Here is a 25,332-nt window from a genome sequence, read left to right on the forward strand (position 1 = left end):
ATAATCTATCTGTATCCTCATTAAATAAATAAAATATATACATCAGATTATTTATTTATACTAAAGTTACCATAATATGAAAAAAGTAACTTCAAACATGTTACGTATAAAATATATGTATATCCTTATTATATAAATATATAAAATATATACATCAGATTATTTATTAATACTAAAGTTACTATAATATTGATAAATTACTTTCCTTTATATATATATGTATATACATATATATCTATATATATACATATACAACTATCCATGGGTAATTATCCATACCCATCCAACCTCCTATCCAAGTAGTTTATGAGACCCAATTAATTAGCCCATTACCACTAACCATAACCATAAAATAAAATAAAATAAAATAAAACATTTAATCATTTAATTTACAATTAATTACAATTAATCAAATACATCATTTAAGCACACAGTCTAATTAAACAAATAATACAAATAACACCTAGACAAAATACAAATAACACATATATAAGTAGCCAATTAATCAAGTAACACTTAATTCAATTAAACACATAGACAATTAGTCAAATAATCAATTAAACAATTAAAAAAAAATACAATAAAAATAAATAAATAAATACCGAGACTATTCTTTTAAAATTAGGGGTATTACATGAAGGTTCTTCAAAGTGGGCTCTTTTGGCCCACTATTCATAGAGATGCCTACAATTTTTGCAAATCATGTGAAGGATGTCAAAAGATAGGAACAATGTCTAGAAGTGATATGATGCCCTTGACCAATATACTTGTTGTTGAGATATTTGATATATAGGCATTGATTTTATGGGTCCATTTACTATGTCCTATGGTTTTCAATACATTCTTCTAGCCGTTGATTATGTTTCCAAATGGGTGGAAGCATGTGCTACCAAAATAAATGACCACTCTGTGGTAATTCAATTCATCAAATCTAATATCTTTGCTCGTTTTAGTATGCCAAGGGCTATAATAAGTGATGGGGTAAAACATTTTTGCAATCAATTTTTCAGGCACTTATTTCTTAAGTACTCCGTCACTCATAAGGTAGCCACTCCCTACCATCCTCAAATAAGTGGGCAAGTTGAAGTGTCTAACCGAGAAATTAAGCATATTCTTGAGAAAACGGTTAACACTACCCGAAAGGATTGGTCAAGGAAGTTAAATGATGCTTTGTGGGCTTATCGGATGGCATATAAGACCCCCATTGGCATATCTCCTTATAGGCTTGTATATGGAAAGCCTTGTCATCTCCTGGTTGAGTTAGAACACAAAGCCTTTTGGGAGGTTAAAAAGCTCAATTTTGACCTTGATAAAGCCGGAGAGAATAGGCTTCTTCAATTGAGTGAGTTAGAAGAATTGAGACACAATGCCTATGACAATGGCAAACTCTACAAAGAGAGAACCAAAACCTTTCATGACAAGCATATTGTGAAAAAGACTTTGGAACCCGGTCAAAAAGCTTGGCTTTTCAACTCTAGACTTAAACTCTTTCTGGGGAAATTGAGAACTAAATGGGAAGGTCCTTATGAAATCATCTCTGTTGCACCTCATGGGGCGGTTGAAATCAAAAATTTGAAAAAGGGAAACATTTTTAAGGTTAATGGGCAGAGGTTGAAACCTTACATCGAGGGTTAAATCTTTCAAAGACATTTTGAAGCTGCACATTTAGTTGACCCAGTGTATGAGCACATAGAACATTGCATTGACAAGGAACCAAAGACTCCTTTTGAGCTTAATCCAACGAGTTCTTCAAAGAACCGTTTATTGGGAAAAGTTAAAAGCATTTATCACCCCAACAAGGAGGGGATGCATCACAAGATCTTTGATCCAGGCTAAGAGAGCCCAACATCTTGCTAGAGACGTTAAAGACTAGCAAAGACATTCGTAGGGTGTCAAAACCCTATTCCTCCCCCATTTATATCTTTCATTCCATTCCTTGTGAAGTCTAGATACCTGTTTTTGGTTCTCACACGCATTGCAAGGAACTTTGGTGAGGATTGCATGAGCTTTATGTTATAATTGAGCATTTGACAAAGTTCGATCGATCTCACATTGGAGTTCGATTGATCGAATTGTGGATTGCACTCAACACTTAGAATTTTTTTTGACCTGTATCCAAAATCAGCTCTCTGTCCCATTGTTTGAACTCATTCTTAGATCGATCAGATATCTTTGATCGATCCAAAATAAGCCAAATAAGTTCATAACTTATACATATTACTACTACATAGTAACAAGTTAGCAATATAACTCTCAATTGTGCATAATAAGCATTTCATATCTATAATGCTACGAAATCATAAGCCAACAATATATTCATATTAGAAACATACTCTCATGAATATAAATTTAACAACAATGCCCTTCAATGCATATAACACAATCCAGTGAATACTTCACAAATCTAAATCCATGATCTTAAAATAGAAGCACCTTCTAAAACATGATTAAATCAATGGATAAACAAGATAGAATCTAATTACATCAAAATAATTAAACTCTCTAGATTTTAAATCATTTTCAATTGGCCCCAATTTAATATATGCTAATAGAGATATCATGGTCATTACATATTCACACAAAAGCTTAATTAGGCCCTTGAAACCACAAAATTAGATTTTAATTAATTATCTTAATTAAAGTCTCTAAATTTTCAAACTCAACCAAATGCTCTCAAATTAAAGTATGTTAACAAACATGCCAAAACTTAATTTAGAAGCATAATACAACTCAATTTCAAGCAAGGTACGGCCATGAACTTTAATCTTTCACAAAAGATGAATATTAATTAAAAAGAGCAATTCTTATTTTATTAATCCAAATTTAATACATGTTAACCAACATATTAAAACAAGATTTTCTACCATGCCACAATTCAAATCAAAGTTACACATCATCATGAATTTTAAATCTTATACAAAGAAATAAAAATTACTAACTTTCTAGATTTGATACAAGGCATACATATATGTTATATAATCATGGCAAATACACAATACAACACATAAATAATCCTAAAACATTCCCTACCTCCATTTGAGATGAAATCTCAAATCCCCATCAAAATAAATCGGCTCTGAATCCGATAAAACTTCTAGGTTTTGTCGGGGACAACACCACGAACATGAATCCCAAGGAAGCCCCATCAAAAACACAACTTGACTTCAAACCTGAACTCAAGAAATGGCCAAAACGAGATTCCAATCGGTTGGAATCGAAGGCCTCGCCGAGGGGAACATTAAACACTAAGGCACTAAGGTATTTCATTGAAGGGAAGAAGCTCAAAAGAGGAGAGAGAAGGTGGCAGCCATAGCTACCATGAGATCCGGCCAAGAGAGGGGAGAGAGAGACTGAAATCTGATTTTTCACTTAAAGACCCCCTATTTATAGAAAAACTTAAAAAGTGCCCCTAATGGGCCCCGCCAGGTCCGAAAATTGAAATTTAAGCAGACGTGCTCAAACGGAAAAACTCTATGAACAAAAAAGATTTCAAATGAGAAAATATGAACAAAGGAAGAAACGGCGTTGAAAACTGAGTCCCGAGTAGAGAGTTATGGCCAAAACAAGTTTGGCGCAAATTGGGGCCAGAAACCCTGAAACTGGAAAACATTATCTAGGAGGAAATTCTACGAGTCCACGACTCTACGAAATGTGAAAATGAATCCCATACGAGGATCCAGGCTCAAAACAAGGCATTGAGCAATAACTTTCATTAATTGCATAATTGCCCCTCCAAAAAGTGAAAACTGCGAAACTACCCCAGAATGAAAATATCTTCCAAAAGATATTTTCTTAGATACCCCTGAAATAAAATATCTTCAAAAGATATTTATGAAAAACACCCCAAGAAAAGAAAAAGTTTTCAAAGAACTTTGCATTTATGCCCCTATGGGCACCGGGAGCAACTAGAGTACTTTCTCACGAAAGTAAAGATACATATCTCATGGAAACCACTGAGAATGAAGATACGTGAAGTCAGAAACCAACTTCGAACACAAGAAGTTTGGTTATGCAAACAGAGTGACAAATGAGGAAAAGACGAAAATAGGAAAAAAGACAAACAGTGAATAGTGTCGAAAAATAAAAAATGTGGGAATGACTCGGTCCTCAAAGGAAGTTGTCAATTCATAGAAAAGAGTCTCAGAAATCACTCCAGAGCACTCGAGATGACACTAATTGACAAGAAACCAAACTCAGAAAGGAAAAGAGAACGGAAAAAATTTATCCGAAAAAATCCAGGTCATTATATCCTTCCCATTTTAAAGGGATTTCGTCCTCGAAATCCAGCCGAAACAAAATAAAAAGGCGAAACCAAGATAACTACGGTGTACATCTCCGAGTACCCCACACAACACGCCACACCAACGACCTCAAAGCAGAAAGGAAACCCCTAAACCAATGTCATTTGCACCCACGTGCTCACGACAAGACAACCTCTCAAAGGAAAAGTGACCAATTGGCCACATGACAAGTCTGAACTCACACAGAGGACCCAAGGTCAGATAAAAGAACTGAAAACAACAACCGTAAGCGTCCCTCCTAACAAACCATCATAAGGAGCCAAAAACAACCACCAAAAGAACTCCAAGATAACCACATATCAAATCAGGGTACAGAACAAACACAACGTGGCAGTACAAATAGTGACCAAAACCCGCCCACGACGTACTCAAATGTGTGGTAGCGATGACAGTATCTAGTGCCCACCCACACTTACTCGTCAGTAAGGTAGCATCGACGGCAACTAGTACTCGCCCACAACACACAACTTGTACGGTAGCATGACAGTATAAGGCACTAGTTCATAACCTGCCCCCCACTAGGTCTACCCGTGAAACCTCTCGATACCAATGACATCAATGTCAAAAATGATCATTACCAAAAGCACTACGGGGACCAACATTTTGTGAGAGTTGAGATATGGTCCAAAGATGTCCGGCCGGACCATCCTGGCCAATCCCAAAACTCTGACAACAATGCTATAGGTACCGCTATGCTTAAGGTCCCAAATCCTCAATACAGCAAAACTAACATCTCCAATGTCTCAAAATACCCCTATTAACAACATTAATCACGAATCTAAAACTTGACAAGCAAATCAACGCCTACAGAAATCAGAACAAACCTTACAATTAAATAAATCCTCAATGATATGGACACAAATCCCCATAAAATGATCTCACACCAATCAACTCACTCTGAGCACTATAACTCCATCAACAACTAGGGCAGAAACTCCCCAAGGGAAGACACAAAAGAAAGGGAGCTACCAGTCCTAAAAAGGACAACACCTCGACTCTGTCTTTGAAACGAAAGACAACAAGGTCAAAGACTTCACCCTTTACATGGAAGTAAGCCAACCAAAATACATCAAATCCTCACCAAGGACTCAAGAAAACAACGATGATTCTCATGGACCAACCAACCCCAAAATAGTGCATAACACAACGGAAAGAAGAGATTCACTCCTTGTGAAGTCCCTAACACGAACCAACACAAAACCCTTGTGAAAACCCACATACACACTACGTGTGACCGAGGGAAACGAATGGGAAAACCAAACCTGGAAGTCATGCATATGACAAGGAATGCAACTACCAGAAAGAAAATCTACTTACATAGATAAAAATCAAAGGTACATGCAACACGTCTCCACGTAAGCACAAAAGTATGTCACTAAAGCGCAATAACAACATGGCATCTCTAAGCATATAAAGAAGGTATACTAATGCCACAAGAAGGCAATTGTGGATAGACCTCCACCTACTCATGCATCATAATATCATAAATCATACTACTAACATGGTAGTAAATGAAACTGCATAAGACAACATGATGCAACAATGAACCCAATGGACATCGTGTCGTAGAGTATCTAAGAAAAGAAAGGACAATTCCTAGTCATAAGCTGTCTCCAAAACCAATGCGACAACAACCTGTCTCAAAACAAACGTGAGCCCTTACCACAATGGTAAGACTCAAACAATCTAACTCCAAATCTAAAAGTGACACTATAAGTGACACTAACAGTGCAGTGCTCTCACTACCCGAAACATCAATCAATCGACTTGATCCCAAAAGCGTCATCACCCAAGAACTCCTCAAAGAAAATGGCAATTACAGCCATACCAATAACAACTAATCAATCACCACGACTGATCCCCAAAACAACCATCATCATCACCGATCAAAGGATAACGCCTATCAAAACAAAACTAACACTGATTCCATCCAAACTGCGCTTGTAGCTAGCCAGCACCGTAGCATGACATTGCCATGCACCCGCCCACAAACGTACCCGCCCACGAAAAATGCAAGTTCTAGAGGAATCATCCTGAACAATCAAGGATCCTAAGAGGTCCATAACCTTATCATGGCTCAAAACGAACAAATCCATCACTATGGCAACGCTAAATGACTCATCTCACAAGAGCCTAAACAAAAGGTGACCATCCACCTACCTCAAAACCAATACTAGGTCGACAACAACCTATACTACCATGAAACTGTGACTACAATCACCATCAACCTCAACTCGTGCCTCAATGACCAATCCCGTGTCATGCCAAATGTGTAACACAATTATGCATATATAATTTTAATCTAGCATACATCACATGTCATGCTCTTACATTAGAATAAAATAATGCTAAATAAACGGCATACAACATGTAGCACGTAAGCACATAAACATGTTATCAACTAAAACATGTTATCATAAAGCATATAAACACATAGAGCATGGCAACAAAAGCATGATATGCACCCAAAACCTGTCGTTCTAAGGTTTTCTGTACTGACCCGGTCATTTTTCTTCCTTTTCTTTTTCTCAGATTTTAAAGGATATTTTTTTTCCGTTGTCTTTTCCTTTTTGGGTTCGGTTTTTCATCACTTGATATCGTCTCGAGTGCTCTGGAATGATTTCCGAGACTCTTTTCCTTGGATTGACAACTTCCTTTGGGGATTGTGTCATTTCCATATTTATTTTTCTGAACACTATTCACATTTTGTCTTTTTCTCGTTTATCCTTTTTCCTTGCACAACCTCACTTTTTGTGCTCGGATTTGATTCCGGTTTTGCATGCATTCATGATATTTGACTTCCATGATAGTGGTATTTTTACTTTTCTAGAAAAGCATGTTGATTGCTTACTTCTTTCATAAATGGGCATTAATGCATACTTTAGTGTAATTATTCTTAACTTGTGGGGTTTTAGTGTAATTAAATAAAGTAATTATTTTTCATCTTAGGAACCATTTTGTAATTAAATTTGGAAGATATTTTCAAAAAGGACCTTTTTGCAATTTTTGAAAAGTGTGACAAGTGTCACACTCTCATTGGTCCACTTGTTGACATTTGTGTGGAAACACTTTAATGCATTGGATGATGATATTTGGAGGGTGAGGATTCACCCACTTGTTGGCCTAGGATTGGTGCACTTGTTGGCTTGGATGGTTGACAAGTGTAGGTGTGGGATTAAGCCTAGGAAGGAGCCATGGATTGGTGACAAGTGTAGGTTCACAATTTAGTCTTGCAAATATCTTTGGGCCAATTTGGGATTATGGTTTTAAAGGAGGGTTTTTGTGCAATTGACCATAGATGTGTGTGTTGACCATGGTGTAAGAGCACATAGTGAGTGGAGGATTTCTATTTCCTCCACTCACACTTAACCATATTATTTCATTCTCTTCCTTACTAGAAAACCCTAGCCTCCATGGATGGAGCTTGAAGCCTTAGGCATTGACCTTGATCTTTAAGACCATTTCACTTACTTTAGACCATAAAGCTTGGAATACTTTTTATTCCCCTCATCCTCCTCTTCAAAACTCTTGAAGGATCTAGCGTAACTCCTAGTTTTGCTTTGGTATCTAGAGATTTAATTCTCTAGTGAGATATTGATCTATTATTTTGAAGTATTTTTATGTCATTATTAAGTGTTTTACATGCATGGAAGAGAAGGACTTGTATTTTGCCCTTAAACTGTTTTAACTTGAAATTAATCTTGTCAAATTAAATATAGAATATGAAAATGTACTCAATTAGCTTTTATTTAGTTTTGGTTTCATGTAATTTGGATTTAAAATGAATTAGTTATGAATTTTTGAAGTTGCAAGCTAGTTGCTGGAAATTTGAAGCTTTTCCTTTTCAGTCCGGAAATGAATTTTTTATATAGAGCTTTGTTACTTCAATTACCTTGAAATTTTTATTGAAACTTCCCCTATGGGTTTTACACTACTCAGATTTTTTTTACAATTTTAGAGCATTTCTAAATTTTTTTAAAAATCTGAAACTATCTGCTGTCCATGTTTTTATTGCAGCTGGAAAACATATTTTTAGATGATTTATTTCACTAACCTTTTGACATTGGATCATGGCTTAAATTTCCAATTTTATACTCTCATATGTTTACTTCCAAAATAAATTAGGTTTGCCCAATTTGTATGTCAAATGAATTTTTCATGAATTTTCAAAGTTGGAAGCTACAGGCTGAAAATGTGTTTTCTGAGTAGAATTTGTTTCAAAGTTGTGGGGCAAAACTGTTTCAATTGGGAAAATATTTTGTTAAAGTAAATTGATATTATCAAATTATAGTGTTTAAGCTTTCATTGGGCTTTGGATTCATTTAATTTGGATTAGAATTGAATTTTTTTATGAATTTTACAAGTTGAAGGTAGCAAGCTGAAAAATCTGTTTTGCAGACCAAAAATTTGGGGCGATTTCATTTCGGTGGTAATTGGGATTTTCATTCCAATTGAGGTAGGGAATGTTTTAGGATTATTTGTGTGTTGTATTGTGTGTTTGCCACGATTATACAACATATATGTATGCCCTGTATCAAATCTAGAAAGTTAGAAATTTTTATTTCTTTGTATAAGATTTAAAATTTATGATGATGCTTGGAAATTATGCTTAGATATGTTGGTTAACATATATTAAATTTGGATCATTTGATTAAAAAATACAACTTTTATTTAATATTTATCTTTAGTGAAAGTTTAATTTACATGGTTGTATCAAGCATTAAATCAAGTTGTAATGTGGTATTTAAATAGGCTTTGGCATGTTCTCTAACATAGATTAAATTGAGGGCATTTGGAATTGTTTAAAAATCTAGAGGAAATTAATTAATTAGCTTGATTAATTTTGATTTAAGTGTTTTAATCACTTAACTTGTCATTGAATGTTATATATATGATGACCATGACATGTCTTTCAATATATATTAAATTGAGGTTATTTGGATTAACTTGGAATTTAGAGAATTTAACTATTTATGTTTAATTAAATTATACTTTATTACTCCATGGATTTAATTGCATTTTGGAAGTTGTTTCTATATTTAAATCATGGATTTGGATTTGATGTATGTTCACTTGATTACTTTTGAGCATTGGATAACATAGTTGTTACTTTTATATTCATGAGAATATGTTTTTCCTTATTGAATATGTTGTTGCTATGTGTAAGGAATTGCACACTTTATATTTGACGTCTTACATGCCATAGTAGTTTTGAATTTTGAGCATGTATTGTACAAGTTTCCAAAATTTGGATTGTGCTTGGTAAATAGTTGATATCTTATATATACATGTTGATATATATACGTTGTTGCACAATTTGTTGATTTTGGAAACTTGGGGATGTCATTGTTTGGGTACGGCTAGGACTTTGTTCTAGTACTGGGGATTGTCCCTTTATATAGTCTAGTGCGCATATAGGGAGGTTACCCATGGGCCAGTAACCCTAAAGTAACTATGTTGTCGGTCTGATCCGGTGTGACGTCCGAGTATCCACTTTGTTTGATTTCGTATTTCATTTCAAGTTGATAACTAGATGATATCGTAACTTGTTGTTCCTTATTTGATTTCCTATTTTGAGCTTAAGATGTAGCTTTGTGAAAGCATGCTTCATGCATTGTATTGGAAGTTCCATTGTTGGTTAAATTGCATCGATATCATAATTTGTGTTTTGATGTTCAAATGTAGTTTAAGAATGACCTTTTAGATTCGTTTTGAACATAGACGTTAGGTGGCATGACCCATACTTGTTGTTTTTGTATTTTGGATTTCAAGTTAAAGACTTTGAGAATCTATATCTTGTTGCCTTGTAGAACATGTTTCCATGTTGTTTGAATTGCATGAACAATATGATTATGATAGAAATGATCTAGGTAGCTTAGGATGCTCCCTGGTCTCATCTTGATATAGACGTTAGGTGGCATGAGCCCTTTTAACATGTTTCACCATAAGGTGATAAAATTGTAAAATGCTAAGTCGATGCATGCTCATCTCATACGAGTAGCTTTATGTTACTCACCCCTACGATACTGGGGCATATTTCAAGTACAGGACTCAGGATTTGAAGATTCCATTGCTCCTTGGATGGCTTATAGTTTCTAAGTTTCTATTTTATGCAAGTGTTAGCATAAGATGCCTTTTTGTAGTCCTATTTGTTTAAACTTGTATTCGTTGATTCGTAAATGTAAAGTGTACGTAAGTGCACTCTTTTCAATGTATTTAACAAGTATGAGATGAGGCCGGAGGCCAATAATATGTATCTCATTTTCTATGCACTTTTGTTTTCAAAGTTTATTATGAAAATATTGGAAAATGTTAAGTCATTGCTTCATAACTTTCGCATCGGGTGTTGGAATTTCATATCTTTTCTGCCCAGACTCAGAATCAGACGATTCTTGAGTCTAATTTTGTTCATTTTTCGTTGTCCTTCCAATGGTGTGCACGGTGGCACCCTTTTCGGTGAGAAATGACCATTTTGCCCTTAGTTCATCTCTTTTCGGGTTAGGCATTCTTGCTTCATTTGCTTAGCTCATTTGAGTTCCGTGGCTTCATGGAGAGTCACTTTGGGGCCTTAGGGATGACGTACATCTCTTGAGGTCATTTGGCTTCTTTCGCATTTGCATTTCGGGTCCGTTATCGGGTCAACTTCCGGTTCATCACTAACGCACCGGGTTGAGAAATCTGGGTCGTTACATTTTCGAACCTAGGAGCTCTGATACCATTTGTGACGGCCCAAGTTTTTCAACCCGGTGCGTCAGTGATGAACCGAAAGATAACCCGAAAATAGATCCAAAATGCGGAAGCAAAAAACAAAATAACGGTCTCTAAAGATACAACATGGCTCTAAGACACCATTATGACCCTCAATGAGATCACGAAACCCAAAGGAATCAAATGCGGAAGTAACGTTTCAAAAACAAACAAGAATGAACCTAGGGGCAAAATCATCATTTCCAGCTTAAAAGTGGGTGCCACCAAGCGCACCATTGGAAAGACAATAAAAAATTAATGAATTTTGACTCAAGAATCACTTGATTCGGAGTCCGGATGAAGAAGATATGGCTAACGGAAGAAGAAGGGGCAAAACGGTAAAAAATGTGACAACCAAGAACATCTAACCGGTTAGATGGCCTATCTAACCGGTTAGAAGGCCAAAAACAGTGACAAAAAGGCTGCCCACACTCATGTAACCGGTTACAAGACCCCATCTAAACGTTTAGATGTGAAGGGGCAGTCGCGACCTAAAAACCTAGCAACAGGGGTTTTTCTGAAAAAAGTGGATTTTTGAGGGTCTAGATGACATTTTCTGGAAAAACTTAAAGAATAAAACCCCCTCAAAATTGAGTTTTCTATGTGAATTGTGAGAAAAATTGAAAAATACAAACTGTGGAATGCCCAAAATGCCCTCCCAAGAAAACTGGTCCAGAGGGTCCAAAAAGCTGCTAAATGGAAAAACAGAAGCTGAACTTCGGGATCGATTTCCGATGCCAAGACGACATTTTCTGGAAAAACATGAAAAAGAAACCCCCCTAAATTAACATTTTCTAAGTGAATATGTAGAGAACGGAATTTATTTCCCAAAGAAAATTTCCAAAATATCTTTAGATCAGAATATGCAACAAAAGTGTAAAATGAGTCCGTAGGAGCCTCATTCCCCAAAGAAGAAGCTTTGCCAGGAAATGACCATGCACGCAAACGTAACTTATCTAGTAAGATGTGCTACAATGGTCCATGGCCCAAAAATATGGCCGATACAAAATATGACCCCCCAACGGCTAAAATGCCAAAAATGTAATTTGGAATGAAAACTTGGAATTCAAAACTATGAAATGACTACAAAATATAGTTTGGCCTTTGGCCATACCTCATACATGTTAAATGAATTCTAGATAATGAATTTCATACACAACACAAGCTCCAGTGCAAAATAGCATACTAAAACGCATGAATTTCATATAATCTCATTAAAGGCAAAAATCAACATCCATGACATAAATGTGATTCTAAAATAAGTTTGGCCCTTAGCCTCATGTCATATACATAAAATGAGGATCAAAAGTGTGCTTAGGCACACATTACAAGTTTCGAATCAAATATACACATTTGACAATTAAGACTACAATTGGCATTCCGAGCCAACCTTCACAAAAATGGAAGTCTTCAAGTCCACAAGTCATCCAAGCATAATGGAAGTCTCAACTTTAATTCTTGTACCTGAAATATGCCCCAGTATCATAGGGGTAAGTAACATAAAGCTACTCGTAGGAAATGAGCATGCATCGACCGATGTTTTACAAGTTTGCATGATTTAATTATTGTGGTTCATTCCACCTAACGTTTATGTCAAGGGTGAACTCAAGGAGCATCCTAGCTACCTAAGATCATTTCTAGCATCAATCACCTCATTCATGCAATTTTAGCAACATAGGGTCATGCTTACACAAAGCAATAACATAGGAGCATGCTTACACAAAACAACAACATAGGAGTATGCTTACACAAAGCCACAACACATAGATTCTCAAGGTTATCAACTTGAAGTCTAAAATGCAACATCAACTAAATATAACAATTTAGCATAATTAGAATATCTAATACCACACATCAAGACATAGATTCTCTAGGTTATTAACTAGAAATCTAAAAGTGTGAAATCAACTAAATATGTCAATTTAGTATAGATGTACTTAACAACATCAAAATCGCCAATAGCCAAAACCACAAGTCAACAAGGTAAACATGATTGTCAACTTGGAATTGAATGCGAAAACAAATAGTGGAAGACTTGGACATCACGCTCGGAATTCTGCCGAGACCTCAATGGTTATTCCGGGTACTAACCCGCAGGGAAGACCACCCTAAGTGCGCACTATCTCAATGACTTAGAGGACTCATGTCCCCGTACTAGAGCCAAACCCTAGCCATCTCAACTCAACAATGTTCTAAGATTCCAAAATAAGCCAAATAAGTTCATAACTTATACATATTACTACTACATAGTAACAAGTTAGCAATATAACTCTCAATTGTGCATAATAAGCATTTCATATCCATAATGCTACAAAATCACAAGCCAACAATATATTCATATTAGAAACATACTCTCATGAATATAAATTTAACAACAATGCCCTTCAATGCATATAACACAATCCAGTGAGTACTTCACAAGTCTAAATCCATGATCTTAAAATAGAAGCACCTTCTAAAACATGATTAAATCCATGGATAAACAAGATAGAATCTAATTACATCAAAATAATTAAACTCCCTAGATTTCAAATCATTTCCAATTGGCCCCAATTTAATATATGCTAATAAACATATCATGGTCATTACATATATTCACACAAAAGCTTAATTAGGCCCATGAAACAACAAAATTAGATTTTAATTAATTCTCTTAATTAAAGTCTCTAAATTTTCAAACTCAACCAAATGCTCTCAAATTAAAGTATGTTAACAAACATGCCAAAACTTAATTTAGAATCATAATACAACTCAATTTCAAGCAAGGTACGGCCATGAACTTTAATCTTTCACAAAAGATGAATATTAATTAAAAAAAGCAATTCTTATTTAATTAATCTAAATTTTATACATGTTAACCAACATATTAAAACAAGATTTTCTACCATGCCACAATTCAAATCAAAGTTACACATCATCATGAATTTTGAATCTTATATAAAGAAATAAAAATTACTAACTTTCTAGATTTGATACAAGGCATACATATATGTTATATAATCATGGAAAATACACAATGCAACACACAAATAATCCTAAAACATTCCCTACCTTCATTTGAGATGAAATCTCAAATCCCCACCAAAATAAATCGGCTCTGAATCCGATGAAACTCCTAGGTTTTGTCGGGGACAACACCACGAACATGAATCCCAAGGAAGCCCCATCAAAAACACAACTTGACTTCGAACCCGAACTCAAGAAATGGCCAAAACGAGATTCCAATCGGTTGGAATCGAAGGCCTCGCTGAGGGGAACATTAATCACTAAGGCACTAAGGTATTTCATTGAAGGGAAGAAGCTCAAAAGTGGAGAGAGAAGGTGGCAGCCATGGCTGCCATGAGATCCAGCCAAGAGAGGGGAGAGAGAGAGTGACATCTGATTTTTCACTTAAAGAGCCCCTATTTATAGAAAAACTTAAAAAGTGCCCCGAACAGGCCCCGCCGGGTCCGAAAAGTGAAATTTGAGCAGACGCGCTCAAATGGAAAAACTCAGTGAACAAAAAAGATTCCAAATGAGAAAATATAAACAAAGGAAGAAAAGGCGTTGAAAACTGAGTCCTGAGCAGAGAGTTATGCCCAAAATAAGTTTGGCGCAAACCGGGGCCAGAAACCCTGAAACTGTAAACCATTGTCCAGGAGGAAATTCTAAGAGTCCACGACTCAACGAAATGTGAAAATGAATCCCATATGAGGATCCAGGCTCAAAACAAGGCATTGAGCAATAACTTTCATTAATTGCACAATTGCCCCTCCAAAAAGTGAAAACTGCAAAACTGCCCCAGAATGAAAATATCTTCCAAAAGGTATTTTCTTAGATACCCCTGAAATTAAATATCTTCAAAAGATATTTATAAAAAACACCCCAAGAAAAGAAAAAGTTTCCAAAGAACTTTGCATTTATACCCCTTTGGGCACCGGGAGCAACCAGAGTACTTTCTCACGAAAGTAAAGATACGTATCTCATGGAAACCACTGAGAATGAAGATACGTGAAGTCAGAAACCAACTCTGAACACAAGAAGTGTGGTTACCCAAACAGAGTGACAAATGAGGAAAAGACGAAATAGGAAAAAAGACAAAAAGTGAATAGTGTCGAAAAATGAAAAATGTGGGAATGACTCGGTCCTCAAAGGAAGTTGTCAATTCACAAAAAAGAGTCTCGGAAATCACTCCAGAGTAGTCGAGATGACACTACTTGACAAGAAACCAAACTCAGAAGGGAGAAGACAACGGAAAAAATTTATCCGAAAAAATCTAGATCATTACATACAACAAGTCCAAGTCCATGATTTAAACATAGAAACAATTTATAAAACACACTTAGATCCGTGGAGCTATTAGATAGAATTTAATTAAACAAAAACAATTAAATTCTCTAGATTTCAAATCAATTTCAAATAACCTCAAATTAATATATGTTAAACAACATAGCATGCTCATTACATAAATCAAATCAAAAGGGCAAAATGAGCAAGACATCATCATATAGAATTAAATTAAATTAAATTAATTAAATCTCTAATTTTCAAAAGTTGTTCAAATGATCCCAAATTAATATATATCAAGCACTAAGTCATGGTCATACCATATATCAAGTCTAAAATGGAATACAAGCAAAAATAGAATTTACTAGAATTTAAATCAAATTAAATCCATTTAATCTCTAGATTTGAAAACTCATTCAAATCATCTCAATTTAATATATATCAAAGATCAAGTCATGGCCATGCCATATACCAAGTCTAATATGAGTTATATGCAAGCTATGATACATCATTAATTTCTTAAATTTACAAAAGACATGCATACAACTTATATCTCATACAAAAGCAAGTAAAGTCACTTAGAAAAATAAATTATAACACCCCCTACCTCATAAGAGGATTGTTCCTCTTGAATCCAAGGCAAATCAACATAAAATGGCAAACCCTTCAGGGGTTATGTAAAGGAGGATGAGGAGAACAAAAAGTATTCCAAGCTTTATGGTCTAAGGTGAGTGGAAAGGCCTCAAAAATTACTTTCAAAGCCTAAACATCAAGCTTCTCTAATGGTGGCTAGGTTTTATGGTGAGGAAGATGATGATACAATATGATAAAGTGTGAGTGGAAAAAATAGAAATCCTCCACTCATTATGTGATCCTGCACCATAGTCAACACACACAAGTCTTGGTCAATTACACAAAAACCCTTCTTTAAAACCATAATCCCAAATTGGCCCAAAAATAATTGGAAGACTTAATTTGGAGCATACAATTGTCACTCATCCAAGCCAACAAATGGTCCAATCCTAGGCCAACAAATGGGTGATTCTCCACCCTCCATCTGTCAAGAGATTAAGCTTCTAAGTGGTTCCACCAAAATGTCAACAAGTGGTCCATAGGAGTGTGACACTTGTCATACTTTTCAAAAATTGCAAAAAGGTCCTTTTTAAAAATATCTTCCAAATTTAATTGCAAAAAGGTCCCTAAGATGAAAAATAAAAAATAATTATTTTTCATAATTACACTAAAACCCCAAAAATAAAGAAAATTATCAAAAAGTTATGCATTCATGCCCTTTACAAGAAAAGTAAATATTTAACACGTTTTTCTACAAAAGTGAAAATGTAGATATCATGGAAATAAATATCATGGATGCATGCAAAGCCGGAGTCAAATCCGAGGGCAAAAAGTGAGGTTATGCCAACAAAGTGACAAACGAGAAAGAGATGAAAGTGAATAGTGTCAAAAAGTGAAAATGTGAAAATGACTCGGTCCTCAAAGGAAGTCATCAAACCAAGGAAAAGAGTCTTGAAAACCATCCCCAAGCACTTAAGATGACACTAAGTAACGAAAAACTGAACTCAGAAAAGTAAAAATACACATAGCATGGAATTTAAATATCGTGGATGTATGTTAAATCGGAATCAAATCCGAACACGAAAAATGAGGTTATTCCAACAAAGTGAATAGTGTCACAAAGTGAAAATGTGAAAATGACTTGGTCCTCAAAGGAAGTCGTCAAACCAAAGGAAAGAGTATCGGAAACCATTCCCGAGCACTCAAAATGACATTAAGTGGTGAGAAACCAAACTCAAAAAGGAAAATATCAGCGGAAAAAAAATATCCGTGAAAATATGAGAAAAGGAAATGAAAGAAAATAACCGGGTCATTACAACCTTCCCACCTTAAAGGGATTTCGTCCCCGAAATCTAGCCCCAGCAAAATAAAAGGCGAAACCAGGGTAACTACGGAGTACATCTCCGAGTATCCCATACAACATGATACAAAAGCAATCCCAAAACTGAAAGACAAAGTACAAACCAATGTCATTTGCACCCACATGCTCATGACAGGACAACCTCTCAAAAGGAAAGTGATCATGCAGCCACACAACAAGTCAGAACACATACACAGAAACTAAAGTCATACGAGGGAACGGAAGACAACAATCGAAAGCATCCCTCCTGAAGAACCACCACAAGGAACCAAAAACAACCACCAAAAGAACTCCAAGATATCCACGTATCAAGTCAGGGTATAGAACAAAGACGACATGGCAGTACGAATAGTGACCAGAACCCGCCCACGACGTACTCAAATGTGTGGTAGCAATGATAGTACCTAGCGCCCGCCCACACTTACTCGTTAGTAAGGTAGCATCAACGGTAACTAGCACTTGCCCACAACACATAACTTTGTATGGTAGCATGACAATATAAGACACTAATTCATAACCTGCCCCCCACTAGGTCTACCCATGAAACCTTTCGATACCAATGACATCAATATTGCAAAACAATCATGGCCAAAAGCAATGTGGGAACCAGGCATCTATGAGAGTTGGAATATGGTCCAAAGACATTCTAGACCATCCCAGCCAATCCCAAAGTCTGACAACAATGTCATAGGCACCATTATGCTTAATGCCTTAAATCCTCAATACAGCAAAACCAACATCTCTAACGTCTCAAAATACTACTACCAATAACATCAATTAAGAATCCAAAGCCTGGAAAGCAAATAGAAACCTCTAGAATTCAAAATGAACCTTACTACAAGACATTTCATCGAAAGTCCTTCATGTCTCCCTGAAACAGATCAACTACAAGATCATACCATAATCAAACATCAAATCCACATCCCTTTCATGGATAACTAAATCCTCAAAATATGGTGTCTCAACCCTAGGTGTGCACAAAATAATGTACAACACATTGACTTTGGAAATTAGTGTCAAGTGGGCATCATAGTTTAATTTATAAACCACTTAACACCTATACTATGTAGTATGAGTGAGAAGGGGTCATCCCAAGGGATTGGAGTCGTACTTGAATGTGAAAATACAACTAGGGTCAGTAGGTCGAGTGATCAACAAATGGTTGGTTGGTTAAGTAAACTAGAGAGCAACTAAATTAACCTAAGTGATTGAATGTAACAAGAGTAAGCAAGAGAGAGAGAGAGAAATCTTGGGGTTTAGAGGTCACCACCAAGCAATGCTTTTCTACACTTCCAACTAGTGACTAATGAGGGTAAAAAGTGTTGCAATATTTGTGTATGTGTGCTTGGTTGATTCAATTAGCAAGGATGACCAATTTAAGCATACATTGTCTAATTAACATGTGAAAAACACAATATATCTAGCAATTAAGTATATATTGTCTAAATAGCATGTGAGAAGCACAACATATCTATCAAGTCATTAATCCTTTCATTAAGCTCACAAGCCAAACACACCACAAGGTTAGAGACATATGCTACTTGCATTCAAAAGTATGAAACATCAAACAACTAGCATGGATTGTCCTCTCATCTAACAATTGCGTTATCACTACACTACAATTAAACTAGTGGCATGAAATTAAACTAACTAAGCTAAGGGAGAGGCATAATCTATCAAGAGTGAGCATGGACCATCTAGAAAATCATAAGAGTATTCTTTTAAGCACAATGTTTGACAATCCCTAAATCTATAGCATTAATACACATAGACATGCATCAATTACATAAGAAATAGAGGTAAACACATGAACATCTATTCTAGCATACATAGACATATGGATAGAATGAAATGATTGACTAGAAGCATTAAACCACATAAATCATTGAATAAATAAGATCTATATGTATAAAAGTGTCAAAATATTAATTACAACACTAATCCCTCAATAATACACAAGATTAAGATATAGAAAGCATGCTTGGGGCTAACTCTAGCCCCAAGAAGATGTCTAGCCACTCATGGTGATGATGCTCCAACCCTCAAGGGCTAATTCCATGGTTAAAATTTGCTCCTTGTTGATGAAGAGTCTCCAATGGTGTCTTTAGCCTCCTCCTCCTCTAAGCTTAATCTCCAAGAGATGATATGAAATTAAAATTGGCTCTCCCTTTCTAAAAGCAATCCTTATCCATATATAGGTAGGTCAAAATGACATCCAAAATAAGCTGGGGTCATGCACACAATATTCCCTAATGATTGGATAAAGGACAACTTTCAATGAGATGGAATTTTAACTTTTTCGTACTGGAGGAAGTTCAATCGATCGAACCTTGAACTTAGATCGATCGAAAGTAAGTGAGATGGATCGAACTTATGCTGGATCGATCGAACTGGCTGAGCTTTTTGGAAAAAGACAAATCCGAGATATTTATGGGAAAAGGACAAAAGTGGTTAGTGGGTGGTACAGCTGTGGATAGGATCAATCATTTGAATAAGGACAAAAGTGTTCGATCGATCGAAGGATGGTGTTGGATTGATCGAACTTTTGGAACTTTATGCTTTTGGGTTAAGGCTTGGATCTATCTTGAAGTGCTGAGATCGATCATTGTTCGATCGATCGAACCTTAAACTTGGATCGATCGAACTTTGTTGCTTGCCACCTTTGGCTTCATTTGCTTCCTTCTTTCTCTACTTTGCTCTTTTCTTTGATTAATCCTAGAATTGCTTCAATTAAGCTCTTATTTGGCTGAGTTAGCTTATTTTTAGGATAAATGCTTGAAAAAGGAATAATACGAAATCAATCTAAAACAGTAAAGTAAGATTGATAAAGTACTAGAATGCCTAAGCTTAATGGGTTTAAATACGCACTTTTCAGTACTCATCACACCCCCAAACTTAAATATTGCTAGTCCCTAGCAATGAACTAGAAAGAAAAGGAATGAAATAAACAACTATACAAGTAAGAATCTAGAAAACAATAAATGGATAACGCCACTTTCGTAGGGAACACGATTGCATTTAGCATATGCTACAAGCCTTTTAATCCCCTAGGTTACCCCTAGTGGACGAGTGAAGTCTCGTGAGGGTTTCCAGAAATAGTACCCATAAACATTAAGCTCATTCTTTCAAAAGAGGCACCAATATTGCAACACAAGCATTGGGAAAAAACTACCTCAAGTATGCAATTTTTCAGCCCTTTCTAAGCAATCTCCCAAAATTTCAACATCAAGCAAGCAAGTATGGTCCTCCACACATCAAGAAAATGATCATGCAAATCAAAACAACTCTAGAATCCTTTTGAGTGGACCGGCATCAAATGTGTTGCTATCTAAGCCAACTAAAGAATTAATCACATCATTACCCTTAAACTAGCACACAAATCTAGTACCGATCATCAAGACAAAAAGTGGACCTTTTTTTAAAGCTTTATTATTCTAGGTACGCTTATTCTTTTCACTCATTTTTTTTTTTTTTTTTTTTGAATGGATCAAAGACGGAAGTATAGTGCAATGTGTTGATCTATTAAGCTTTCTAGATATTCATGAGGTCGAGCGTTAGGTCAATGACTCCCAAACCAGACGGCTTTAGGGTATTAGGTATTCAAATACCCCTACGGACTTACAAGCTCAAATAAACTAGGCTACAAATCAAGACAACAACCATCTAATCATTTCCTACTTCTCACCTTTTTGGGAGAAGTCCTCACTTTTATTGCTTTTGCTTCCTTTTTTTTTTTTTTTTTTTTTTTTTTTTAATATAATTATTAACCTAGAATTTGGGCCTTCCACCTTTTGGCACGAGAAGTTCAGTGCTTGATGAGGCTAGAATCCCGGCTACTTAGTGAAAAGGGGTTGTTACCCACCTTTATCAAGAATGAAAGTTTTCAATGCACTACTAGCTCAATTGGGATATAACCAATTCAGTAATTAACAAAGCATGCACCCCACAAATGAATGCTAGTGTGCGCCGGTGCTAGTGTAGAAGACTAGAGTGAATCTCAAAACAATCACAAAATCAAGATGATGTGGACCACAAGGGCAAGCAAAATATCAATCTTTCGAAAAATTTACTCCTAAATAGCATTTATAAGGCATACAAGGAGTATTGGACTCTCAAGTCAAGCAATTTTTAAATTTTAAGCAATATAGTCCTTAAAAGATCAAAATCATAGCTAGATATGGACCAATCATAGAAATATCCCTCAAATACACAAGTCATGCTAAAAATTTGAATTTAAAACTAACACTGTAGAGCACCATTCTCCCCAAACTTAAATTGCACAATGTCCTCAATATACAAAGAGAACAAAGGAAAGAGTATACCAGTGCAACTAAGCAAGAATGATCGGGACTAAAGTATCCGAAGTGGGTGGCATGGCCCCCTCAAACTTGGGATGAACTGTGGTCCTGAAAATTGGCACTTGGATAAACTTATTAGATAACAAAATGGGATAATCAGTGCATAGTGGACATGCAAGTGTAAATGGGATAAACAGATAAAGAAATGGGAGAGGTATAAAGGTGGTCCTGGAAATTGGATAGCACTCTCTCACTGAAGTCACTGTGATGCACCTGATGGAGTTAAAAGGGCAGATGTATCAATAAAAGCATACGACATCCATCATAGATAAAAACAACAATAAAGTGTAATACATCCAGTGTCAAAGCCGACAGACCCGGCTGCAAAAATAATAGTATCACAAGTGTAACAAACACATAACATAGATAGAGAGCATAAAAAGACAAAGAGACTGGAAGTCTCAGGCAGAGGGAGCTCCGCGGATCTCCCTGGCTAAGTCATCAATGGCAATCAAGATCTCCGTACAGAGGTGAGAAATGTCAGCTCGAATGGCAGCCATCACATTCAGATGAAGGGTACTAATGTCAGCTCTAAGAGCAACCAACATATCCTCCAAACTCTGAAGGTGCTCCTCTAAGCGACATATTTGATCATGAGCCTCAGGTGTGGCTGAAGTGGAAAAATTATCATTCTTAGTCATGGTCTGCAAAAAGGAAATCTTGCAATGGGATTAAGTGCTAGAATAATGAATTAAAGGCACAATAGTAACATATTTGTCTAATAGGATAGACAAAACATATATGACATAAATCCATGCAAGTGATAGGATGTGAGGTATGCCAAGCAATATAAGAATGAAATACATCTAATGTGGGATAGCACAGGCATTGGGCATAGATATGATAACATGAAGTGAATACAAGATGAATGAAGCGTGTGTGTGAGATCTGTGAAATTCGATCGATCAGAAAAAGGAGTGAGATCGATCACAAAAGTTAGATCGATTGAAAGTAAGTGAGATCAATCTCACAACTTCGATCGATCTTGGGCACAAGTTTGATCGATCGAACTATGTTCTATGAAAAATGAGAAGTCACAGATCTGGGACTATGAAAGCACGGGACCCACACAAACATGTTCGTGGGCCAATCAATTGCAACAGTCATCAATCACAATTACCTATAATGGCGCACACTCCCAAAAATCAAAGCAACTCATTACAATGGATATGGCATAAAGATGAAAATGGACATATAAACATGAAAAGCTTGAAACTTCATCCATGGCCAACAATCATCATGAATATGGGAGTGGATCAAACACTCAAAGCATACTGTTAACAAATCATGGTGTGAAATCAATAATGGGGTGTCGGATCTTACCTTGAGGTAAAGAAAGGAGAGATAAAATGAAATGTGAAGAGGAAGAAGATCCGAGAAGAGGGAGAGATCGACACCTGGCTCACTATGGAGATCTCGCAGGAGATGGAGGAGATGGGCCAGGGTACGGTGGCATAGGAACTAGGGTTTGGAAATGAGGGAGAATGGGATCTTATCCTCTATTTAAAAACTGTCGCACAAGAGTTCGATCGATAGAACTAGAATTTTAGATCGATCGAAACTGCTTCATCTTTTTTTTTTTTTTTTGGATAGAATGAAAATATTTTTGGATTTTTGAAAATTAAAAAGTTAAAACAAAGTCAAACAATAAAATTGAGAATTGAGATTGATCAGAACAAGAGTTTGATCGATCAGACAGAGAGCAAAACTATGCAGGTTTTTGGTTCAAAAATTTGGCTAAGTGTTGGAACATAAGATCGATCGAACTTGGAAGTTGGATTGATCGAAGAACTTTTAGATTGATCTTGGAATGTTTCGAACGATCAGACAGAGAGCTGAAATATGCAGGTGGATACAGGCTCAAAAATTTTTTAAGTGTTAAATCATGAGATCGATCGAACTTGGAAGTTGGATCGATCGAAAGACTCTTGATCGATCTAAAAGTTGGTTCGAATGATGGGACAGATAGGTGATTTGGATGCTGGTTTCTGCAGGTCAAAAAATTTTCTAAGTGTTGGATGCAGAGAGGAGTTCGATCGATCGAACTCAAGTTTGAGATCGATCGAACTTTGCAGAATGCTCAATAATGACATGAAAGCTCATGCAATCCTCACCAAAGTTCCTTTCAATGCATATGAGAACCAAAAACAAGTATCTAGACTTTGCATGAAATGAAATGAAAGATAGAAATGAGGGAGGAATAGGGTTTTGACACCCTACAAATGCCTTTGCTAGTCTTTAACGTCTTTAGCAAGACGTTGGACTCTTTTAGCCCGGATCAAAGATCTTGTTATGCATCCCCTCCTTATTGGGGTGATGAATGGTTCTTTGAAGAACTTGTTGGTTTAAGCTCAAAAGGAGCTCTTAGTTCCTTGTCAATGCAATCTTCTATGTGTTCAGACACCGGGTCAATTAGATGTGCAGCTTCAAAATGTCTTTGAAAGACTTGACCCTCTATGTAAGGTTTCAATCTTTGACCATTAACTTTGAAAATGTTGCCCTTCTTTAAGTTTTTGATTTCAACCGCCCCATGAGGTGCAACCGAGATGATTTCATAAGGGCCTTCCCATTTGGTTCTCAATTTCCCAGGAAAAAGTTTCAGTCTAGAGTTGAAAAGCCAAGCTTTTTGACTGGGTTCCAAAGACTTTTTCACAATATGCTTATCATGAAAGGCTTTGGTTCGTTCTTTGTATATTTTGGCATTATCATAAGCATTGTGTCTCAACTCTTCTAACTTACTCAATTGGAGTAACTTATTCTCTCCGGCTTTATCAAGGTCAAAATTGAGTTTTTTGACTGCCTATAAGGCTCTATACTCTAGCTCAACCGGAAGATGGTAAGGCTTTCCATATACAAGTCTATAAGGAGACATGCCAATGGGAGTCTTGTATGCCGTCCGATAGGCCCACAAAGCATCATTTAGCTTTCTTGACCAATCCTTCCCGGTGGTGTTAACTGTTTTCTCAAGAATATGCTTAATTTCCCAATTAGACACTTCAACTTGCCTGCTTGTTTAAGGATGGTAGGGAGTGGCTACCTTATGAGTGACGGAGTACTTAAGGAATAAGTGCCTCAAGATTCGATTACAGAAATGTTTTCCTCCATCACTTATTATAGCCCTTGGCATACCAAAACGAGCAAAGATATTGGATTTGATGAATTGAATGACCACGGAGTGGTCATTCATTTTGGTAGCACATGCTTCCACCCACTTGGAAACATAAGCAACGGCAAGAAGAATGTATTGAAAACCATAGGACATAGGAAATGGACTCATAAAATCAATGCCCCATACATCAAAGATCTCAACAACAAGTATATTGGTCAAGGGCATCATATCTCTTCTAGACATTGTTCCTATCTTTTGACATCTCTCACATGATTTGCAAAAATTGTAGGCATCTCTATGAATAGTGGGCCAAAAGAGCCCACTTTGAAGAACCTTCAAGGCAGTCTTCTTTGCACTAAAATGCCCACCACATGCAAGAGTGTGACAAAATACTAGGACACTTAGAATCTCACTCTCTGGAATGCATCTTCTCACAATTTGATCCGGACAATATCGGTATAAGACAGGGTCTTCCCAATAGTAATTCCGGATATTGGCAAAGAAATGATTCTTTTCGTTCTTCGACTAAAAAGTTGGTAGCTTGCCTACTGCCAAATAATTCACAATGTCGGTAAACCAAGGCATTTTTTCATTAGAAATTTGGAAGAGTTGTTCATC

The 25,332-nt window shown here is 36.2% G+C and overlaps 1 pseudogene; it reads right to left on the reverse strand.

The window, feature by feature from the left end:
• Nucleotides 1-22,006: 22,006 nt before the first annotated feature.
• The window catches only part of LOC132296582 (uncharacterized), a 174,206-nt pseudogene continuing 170,880 nt past the window's right edge, over nt 22,007-25,332 (reverse strand).

Source organism: Cornus florida, unplaced genomic scaffold, assembly GCF_030987335.1.
Source record: "Cornus florida cultivar Cherokee Brave unplaced genomic scaffold, ASM3098733v1 CherokeeBrave_3.0.0_Hap2_Chr02, whole genome shotgun sequence".
Taxonomy (NCBI): domain Eukaryota; kingdom Viridiplantae; phylum Streptophyta; class Magnoliopsida; order Cornales; family Cornaceae; genus Cornus; species Cornus florida.